This window comes from Ischnura elegans, chromosome 4 (assembly GCF_921293095.1).
Source record: "Ischnura elegans chromosome 4, ioIscEleg1.1, whole genome shotgun sequence".
In the NCBI taxonomy this organism is placed as follows: domain Eukaryota; kingdom Metazoa; phylum Arthropoda; class Insecta; order Odonata; family Coenagrionidae; genus Ischnura; species Ischnura elegans.
This window is the reverse complement of record NC_060249.1, coordinates 127,920,949-127,929,983: the sequence shown is the minus strand read 5'-3', so window position 1 is coordinate 127,929,983 and position 9,035 is coordinate 127,920,949.

Below are 9,035 nucleotides of genomic sequence, written 5' to 3'. Positions count from 1 at the left end.
TTCAATTATCCAGGCCCACTAATACACCCGCTATAAAACTTCAAATTTTTATATGTATACTTCTTAACAAAATAGTAGTGATGTTTTGCTCCTTCTAGCCCATATACAAATAAACGCGATTTTTTTACAGCACTTCCCGATAAAGTACGGCTACGAAATTCACGTGAGTAATGCCTTATTACAGCGCCTATGCAACCCTATGTGAGTAATAGGAGAAAATTCATTGTTCCTATAAAGCTAGAGAGCTGGAATTTTTATTGTAGGTAGTCAAACAAATTTTATGCAGGAAAATTACTCGAAAGTTTATGTGGCTCCCCAAAAAAGCTGCGACAAAAAAAAATTTTCTGTAAATAGCATGTTTATTTGTTGTTTTCGCATATTTCTGCAGTTTTCCATTCTCCTATGACTCATCGATAAGGAATTTCTTTGGTAATTGTGACCGTAGTCAGCACACTCATCAAAACCCTTGAAAACCCCCGGACCAACTAAAAAACATCGTCATAAGGTAAAAATGACACAATCACGGCTAGCATGCGTCTACATTCTGCCACATTATCCCCCAGCAGCCTTTGTAAACGATGAAGGATAGCTGGTAGTACGCATTGCTCTGTGAGGAGTGAAAACCGTGGCGGCGAAGCTGCCCCCGCCCCAGGAACGACGGAGCCACTCCGAGGAGTCAGAGGCGCGGAAAACCTCCGAGAACCCTCGGGCGGCAAATCCGCTCGTACACGTGGAGCAGCCGAATGGTTGTCTTACGAGGGGGGAGGGCGCCGATAACCCTTGGGCGGCGAAGCCGCCCACAAGCGAGGAAGGGCGAAGCCGTTCCGAGGAGTCGTCGGCCACGGGGGGACACGGGTAGATCTTGGGCGGCGGAGCCGCCCCATCACGAGGCAGCTTACGGGGGAGGGCGCCGGTAACCCTTGGGTGGCAAAGCCGCCCACGGGCGAGGAACGGCGAAGCCGTTCCGAGGAGTCGATGGCTCGGGGGGACACAGGGAAACCTTGGGCGGCGATGACGCCCCATCAAGAGGAAGGGCGATGCCGTTCCCAGGAGTCGATGAGGGCGCCGATAACCCTTGGGCGAATAAGCCGCCCACAGGCGGGGAACGGCGAAGCCGTTCCGAGGAGTCGACCGCTCGGGGGGACATAGGTTAACCTTGGGCGACGAAGCCGCCCCATCACGAGGAAGGGCGATGCCGTTCCCAGGAGTGGACACCTCGGGAGGACTCGGTTAACCCTTGGGCGGCGAAGCCGCCCCTCCGCGATGAACGGCGAAGCCGTTCCGAGGAACTAGCGGGTCACCGTCACAGGGCTACCTCAATACCTGGGCGGCGAAGCCGACCCCTGACGAGGAACGGCGAAGCCGTTCCGAGATGTCGCGGGTGGGACGGCGAAGCCGACCGGGGGGCAGCCGGCGAAGCCGGATGCGGGGGGGTTTTAGGGGGCCTAGCCCCTCAACGAGCGCGCGCAGCATGAGGAGTCTATATTATATACAACCCGATGTGTGACAGATAGCTCACTGACCACTGACTGATTCACGTATACAAGTTCCCGACCACTTCCGGACGTGCTGGGAAGACGAAATTTTTACAGGTCGAGGAGAAAAAATATTCATCGGGGGGAAAAGTCCGAAAACTCGAAAAAGTCGATCGGTTTTCGAGATATATCGATCCGAATTAACATTGGAGCCTTAAGGGACTAAAACTTTTTCCATTCTTCGCCTACATGCAAACGTCACGGGAACGTGAAATTTCACTGACTGAAACTAGATTTTTTGGCCGATTTTTTGATGTGAAACATTTTGTCATATTTTGAATAAAAGTACTTTATATAATTTTTTAAAATTTCCAATGCTTTTCTTAAAGGCCTATCTTTGGATTTTTTTTCAACCAACTTTAAATCGTTGTAGGAATAATTCCTTAACTTATGAGATACTAGATTTTTTGGTTGATTTTTCAGTGTCGTTTATTTTGAAATATTTTGATTTAAAGTATTTTTTTTTACTTTTTCAAATTTTTAATGCTTTTCTTATGGGCCGAATTTCGGAATTTTTTTCACCAATTTGCAATAATTGTAGGACAAATTCACTTAAATGCAAGATACTAGATTTTTCATTCAATTTTTCGGCAATCTTCATGTATCCAAAGGAAGAAAGAATTTGGAGTTATTAACGATTATGTATTTCCATTGAAATTGCGATTTCTACAACGTTTGGTAACTTACAACACATCCGCCGTGAAGTATGCATTCCCTTAACACACGATTTTAAATGTACATTTCTTGACAAAATAGTAAAGTAATAAAATAGGTTCCAGGACAAGGACACCTAAAACCGATTTTTTAAACCAATTCCCCATAAAATACGGCTACGAAATCACATTAGTTATGCCTTATTACAGCGCCTATGCACCGCTATTTGGAGAACACAGAATTGGTAATCTAAATGTGAGTAATACGGGAAAATTCAATGTTCCCCTACAGTTAGATCGCTGGAATTTTTACTGTAGGTAGACAAACACCTTTTATGCAAGAAAACCCCTCGATATTTCACGTGCCTTCCAAGAAGACCAGGGAAAAAATTATTATTTTTCTGTGAATAGCATGTTCTTCGGTGTTTTCGCATATTTTAGCAGTAATTCCCTTCTCCTATGACTCATCGCAAAGATATTTATTTGGATGATTGCGAACGTTGTCAGTATACTCATAAAAACCCCTGGAAACCCCCCGGACCCCCTTCAAAACATCGTCATAAGCTTAAATACCACAATCACGGCTAGCATGCGTCTACATTCAGCCACATTATCCCCCGGCAGCCTTTGTAAACGATCGGGGAAAGCTGGTAGTACGCATTGCTCTGTGAGGAGTGAAAACCCTGGCGGCGAAGCTGCCCCCGCCCCAGGAACGACGGAGACATTCCAAGGAGTAAGAGGCGCGGAAAACCTCCGAGAACCCTCGGGCGGCAAATCCGCTCCAACACGTGGAGCAGCCGAATGGGTGTCTTACGAGGGGGGAGGGCGCGAAAACCCTTGGGCGGCGAAGCCGCCTAAAGACGAGGAACGGCGAATGCGTTCCGAGGAGTCGACGGTTCGGGGGGACACAGTAAACCTTGGGCGGCTAAGCCGCCCCATCACGCGGAAGGGCGATGCCGTTCCCAGGAGTCGACGCCTCGGGGGTCACGGGTAAACCTTGGGCGGCGAAGGCGCCCCATCACCAGGAAGCGTACGGGGGGAGGGCGCCGATAACCCTTGGGCGGCGAAGCCGCCCACAGACGAGGAACGGCAAAGCCGTTCCGAGGAGTCGACGGCTCGGGGGGACACAGTAAACCTTGGGCGGCAAAGCCGCCCTATCACGTGGAAGGGCGACGCCGTTCCCAGGAGTCGACGCCTCGGGGGAACACGGGTAAACCCTGGGCGGCGAACCCACCCCATTACAGGGAAGCTTACAAGGGAGGGCGCCGATAACCCTTGGGCGGCGAAGCCGCCCTCACGCGAGGAACGGCGCAGCCGTTCCGAGGAGGCGACGGCTCGGGGAAATAGGTAAACCTTGGGAGGCGAAGCCGCCCCATTACGACGAGATAACCCTTTGGCGGTGAAGCCGCCCAGAGGCGAAGAACGGCGCAGCCGTTCCGAGTTGTCGAAGGCGCGGGGAAACACCGGTAAACCTTGGGCGGCGAAGCCGCCCCGCCACGAGGAAGGGCGATTCCGTTCCCAGGATTCCACGCCTCGGGGGGACTCGGGTAACCCTTGGGCGGCGAAGCCGCCCTAATACGATGAACGGCGAAGCCGTTCCGAGGTACTAGCTGGTGTCTGTTGGAGGGCTGCCTCAATATATGGGCGGCGAAGCCGACCCACAACGAGAAACGGCGATGCCGTTCCGAGGAGTCCCGGGTGGGACGGCGAAGCCGTCCGGTGGGGGCGGCGAGGAACGGCGCAGATGTTCCGAGTTGTCGCAGTCTCGGGGGAACACCGGTAAACCTTGGGCGGCGAAGCCGCCCCGGCACGAGGAAGGGCGATGCCGTTCCCAGGAGTCCACGCCTAGGGGGGACTCGGGTAACCCTTGTGCGGCGAAGCCGCCCTCACACGATGACCGGCGAAGCCGTTCCGAGGAACCAGCTGCTGTCTGTCGGAGGGCTGCCTAAATATATGGGCGTCGAAGACGACCCCTCGACGAGGAACGGCGAAGCCGTTCCGAGTTGTCGTGGGGCGGACGGCGAAGCTGTCCGGTGGGGGCAGCCGGCGAAGCCGGATGCGGGGGGTTTTAGGGGGCGTAGCCCCCTAACGAGCGCGCGCAGCGCGGCGAGCCCCTAACATATACAGCCGGATGTGTGCCTCACTCACTCATGGATAGAAACTCTAGACCACTTCTAGACATGTTGGAGAGCTGAAATTTGGCACACGTGCGGGGAACCCGAAATGATTCGGAGGAAAAATCCGAAAACTGGAAGTTTCCGCCACGTGTCGTCGCTAGGACGACAAAATGGCCGAAATAGCCCTTTTCCGGGGACCGTCTTTCGGTTTCTATTTTACTGTGCGCAAACCGTGCGTGCAACACGGATCGTTGTTATACATTTAGATAGCCAATAAATGCTTCCACGTACCTTTGTATTTTTCAAAGTTATATTTTAAGTCAAACGCCGCCAAAATTGCGTCCAAAAAATGATTTTTCGGATAAATTTTCATACTTCCCGCATCCATTGTCCTAATTTTGGGTGTTGCACAATGAAAATGATTTTTATATATGTTTACATGATTATTCAATTAACATTGGCAACAATTTGTTTTGTCACCATTGGTTGCCGAGAAAAAAATTGAAATATGCCGAAAATCACCAAAAAGTACAATTTCCTAAAGATTAACACAAGATTTCGTCCAGTTTTACGCAATCGATATCGTGTTTAACTTAGTGTTTACATAGACCTATGCATTTTGTTTCAGAAAATTTTAATATTTATACAATATTGCATTCGATAAACCAGCAAAAAATAAGAAATGGCGGACACTTCCCATATTTTCCCGGGAGTTCGTTTACTTTTTATCGTTACACAGTCGATAAATTTACCGTCACATGGACTGTTGTTGTATATTATGAAAGCCAATAAATGTCGCCACCTACTTATGTAATTTTTTAAGTTAATTTCCAACTAAAACGCTTTCAAAAGGGTGTCCAAAAATCGATTTCTCGGAAAATATTTAATATTTTCCACTGCCGTCGTCCTAGTTTTGCGAGTTGGCCAACGAAAATGATTATTATATATGTTCATAACATTTTCTACGAAATGAAGGTAACAATTTTCTTTCATCGTCCTTGGTTACTCAGAAAAAATTTAAAATATTCCGAAAATCACTGAAAATTAAGATTTCCAAAAGATAACATAGGACTTTGTCTATTTTTACCCCACCGATTTCTTTCTTACTTTGTAGTTACATGCAGCTATGCATTATCTTTCAGAAAACATAAATATTTAATAAATAATTAAATCGATATAACAGCGAAAAAATAAAAATGGCGGGCACTACTAATTTTTTCCGGGGAGAGATTTACTTTTTATTGTATTACTCTCGAAATATGGATGTCTTAGGGGCAACTTCTCTTAGATATTATTGTAAATGGATGTGACCATATAACATCGTCATCTTTAAACCCCCTCAAAACCCCTAAAAATTTAAATTTGCATATAAGTTGCCTTTTCGGGTACTTTTCGTGACTATTCCACCACCCCAAAGACTCGTCTCCACGGAATTTATGTGAACGGATGGTGACCGCTAGGAGTACACGCATAGAAACCCCCGGTATCCCCCTGAAATCCCCCCCAAATGTTAAATGTGCCATTAAATCTCCTGTTTGGGAACTTCTCGCAAGCATTACGCCACACTACCCGTCCCCTCTGAGCTCTAGATCCAGAATGGTTGGTGAAGGTGGGCCACCGTAAGCCATACGGGAAAAAATACCAGAATACCCCCGTCCACCTCTTGGAACCTCGACGAAAAATTTTTTAAGTCGCCTCTTCGAGTAGTTATCGTCAAAGTTTAGCCGGTGCCACTACTACTTATTAAAACCCCCGATAACCCCGTGAAACCTCCCAAAAAAATTTATTAAATCGCCTCTCCGGGTAAAAGAATCGTCAGAATTCCGCCTCTATTTCGGAACCCTAGGACTTATCAGCACGGAATTTATGGGAACGATTTGTGACCACTAGTGTAACACAAGTATAAAACCCCCGGTATTCCGTTGGAACCCCCCGCAAAAAAATGAACTTGCCATAAAGTCTTCTTTTATGGGTACTTGTCGCCACTATTACGCCGCCAAGCACTACCCTTTACAATCATCGCAACATAATGACTGTGGAAGATTGGTGACCGCATGTATAACACATTAAAACCCCGAATCCCCCTGGACAACCCTCTCGCTGGAGAAGACAATTTATGAGGACTAAGCGGAGCAGCCGCGGGGGGCTCTTCATCCCCAAGGCAGCGAAGCCGTTCCAAGGAGTAACGGGCGTATGCGAGAGGGAGCTTCAGTAACCCTCGGGCGGCGAAGCCGCCCGGATGTTCAAGCGGCGCAGCCGCTGTGGGCTCCCCCACCACTGGGCGGCAAAGCCACCCTTTAAACGAATAACGGTGAAACAGTTCCGAAATGCCCTCGCCCTCTGGGCGACCGCAGACAAGGAACGGCGAAACCGTTCCGAGTATTAAGCGGGGTAGCCCCGGGGGGGCACACTCAACCCCTGGGCGGCGAAGCCGCCTTTCAACGAGGTACGGCGTAGCCGTTCCGAGGAATCAGTAGGGCGTTCCCCTACCCCCTGGCCGGCGAAGCCGGCCCCTAGCTGAGGTGAGATTATTCAAACTAAAATTCTTCGAACGATCACAAATGTAGACGGCGAAGCCGGAACCGGGGTTTTTAAGGGGCGGAGCCCCTTAACGAGCGCGCGCAGCGCAGCGAGTACATATATACCAAGACTGTTATTTGCCACGAAAAAAACATTTCGCTTAGCCGCGATTCAAACCCAGATCCTCCCGATTTCCGGTCAGCTACATTACCAAGTAATTTTTTTCTAGGCGAATCTTAGACACAAGTAAAAGGAGAATTTCATATTAAAGGAAAAAGGTTGCTTCGAGGTATAATTGGTAGCATATTTGACCGGCCATCGGGGATATCCGGGTTCGAATCCCAGGTTAGTCAAATGATTTTTTCATGTCGATTATCATACTTATTTAACTATGCACTAGTGTATTTAACTATGCACTCGTGCGCGTGACTGCGTACAAAGTTGCTTTTTCGACGCAGTACTTTGTATGAATGAGAGCACAAAACCTTTTGCATGTGACACAGGAGTATCCTCTTTCACAAATAACTGTAACCAGTGTACGATAGATAATATTTAGTTGCCGTTCCATGCTTAACAACTTTAATTGGTAGAATGATTAATGATATTTTCCACGATTATAAGAAAAGTTATTGTGACCTAGATTTCAATGATATAGCAACATCTTCAACGTACAAATGGCGTGTTATTCATTCAATGTATCTTCTTGGGACTAAGTTATGTCTGATTCCGAACTAATGGATTCGACTTTGCCAATATTTGGCCCGCTTTAATTTCGTAGGGGATAAATTATTTCTAATGCCTTTACTAATTTACTTTGAAAAATTGCGAGAAATATTCCTACTTCCGTTAATTATGTAAAAGATAAGGAGCATACGATAGAAATTCAGGGAAAAAGGTTCTGCCCAAAATAAAAGGATAATTATGGTAAAGCTAGAGACTAAGCCGGTAGATACCGTAGTGGTATATGTTAACAAACCTACGACGGACTACTAGGATGAAGAAGTTTAAGGCGTCTATGAAGATATCACCGCAGTAATCAAACAGGTAAGACGTGAAGAAAACCTTATAATTTTAGGTGATTGGAAGGAGAAGGGTTTGGGTGTCAATATTGACTGAGAAAAATAGTATTCTATGATTCGCTGACGGCATAGCAATCATAGCCGAGACAGAGAAGAATTTTAAGAAGTCTTTGACAAATATAGAAAGGAAAATGGCCAGATATCAGTTGAAAATCAACAAAAGGAAGACTAAGATATTAGTATGTAGTAAAAGAGAGGAGGCTAGGACAAACATTAAGGTAAGAAATCAAAAGCTAGAAGAGATTTTCTTACCTGGGAAGCCGAATTACCAACGATGGACGAAGCAAGAAAGAAATAGTCAGTAGAATAGCGCTGGCGAAGAGGGCTTACTACAAAAAGATGAATCTTCTCACATATGAGAACACAAGCATAGAAGTAAGGAAGCAATTCATCATACGCTACATATGGAGTGTGATTCTCTAGGGAAGTGAGGCTTGGACGTTGATAGCAGCAGAGAAGTCAATGATTGGAAGCATTCGAAATGTGGTGCCACCGAAGAATGATGAAGATAAAATTGATCGAATGAGTAAGTAATGAAGGAGTGCTAAGAAAGTGGGAATTAAAATAAGTCTTCTAAAAACCTAAAAGAATTTCTTTCTTGGTTTTAGCCTCACTAAGACAAGGAATTTTAGTTAAAAATTGAAATTCAGCTCCTGTCTTGTCGATTGCTTTCACAAAGTATTTCATCCGTCCTAGTTTGATGTGCAATGGTGGCAAGTGAATATTTTCTGTCGGAACCAGGGAAACATGGGCGACATTTTCATAACCATGAGTGAAGCTTTCTCGCAGAGGCCATTTCCGTAAGATGTAATGTTTTCTCGGGCGCGGCTGTTGTATTCAAGGGAGCAGCAGTATTTCGTGAAGCCTGATTGCAGTCCCGTGAGTAGAGCGACAACTTTCAGATTAGCGCAAACTTACCAATTATAATCACGATAATTAGTATTCTCAAGGATTCAACTGATATATCGGTACGTCTCATTCATATCAGCAGAGTATGCAGATAGGATAGAAGGTAACTCATTCCCATTGGCCAACAGGACCACTTCAAAGCTTGTCTTTGACGAATCCATAAACAGTCTCCATTTTTCTGGGTCACATGGCATCATAATTTCTATCAACAATGCATTTAAT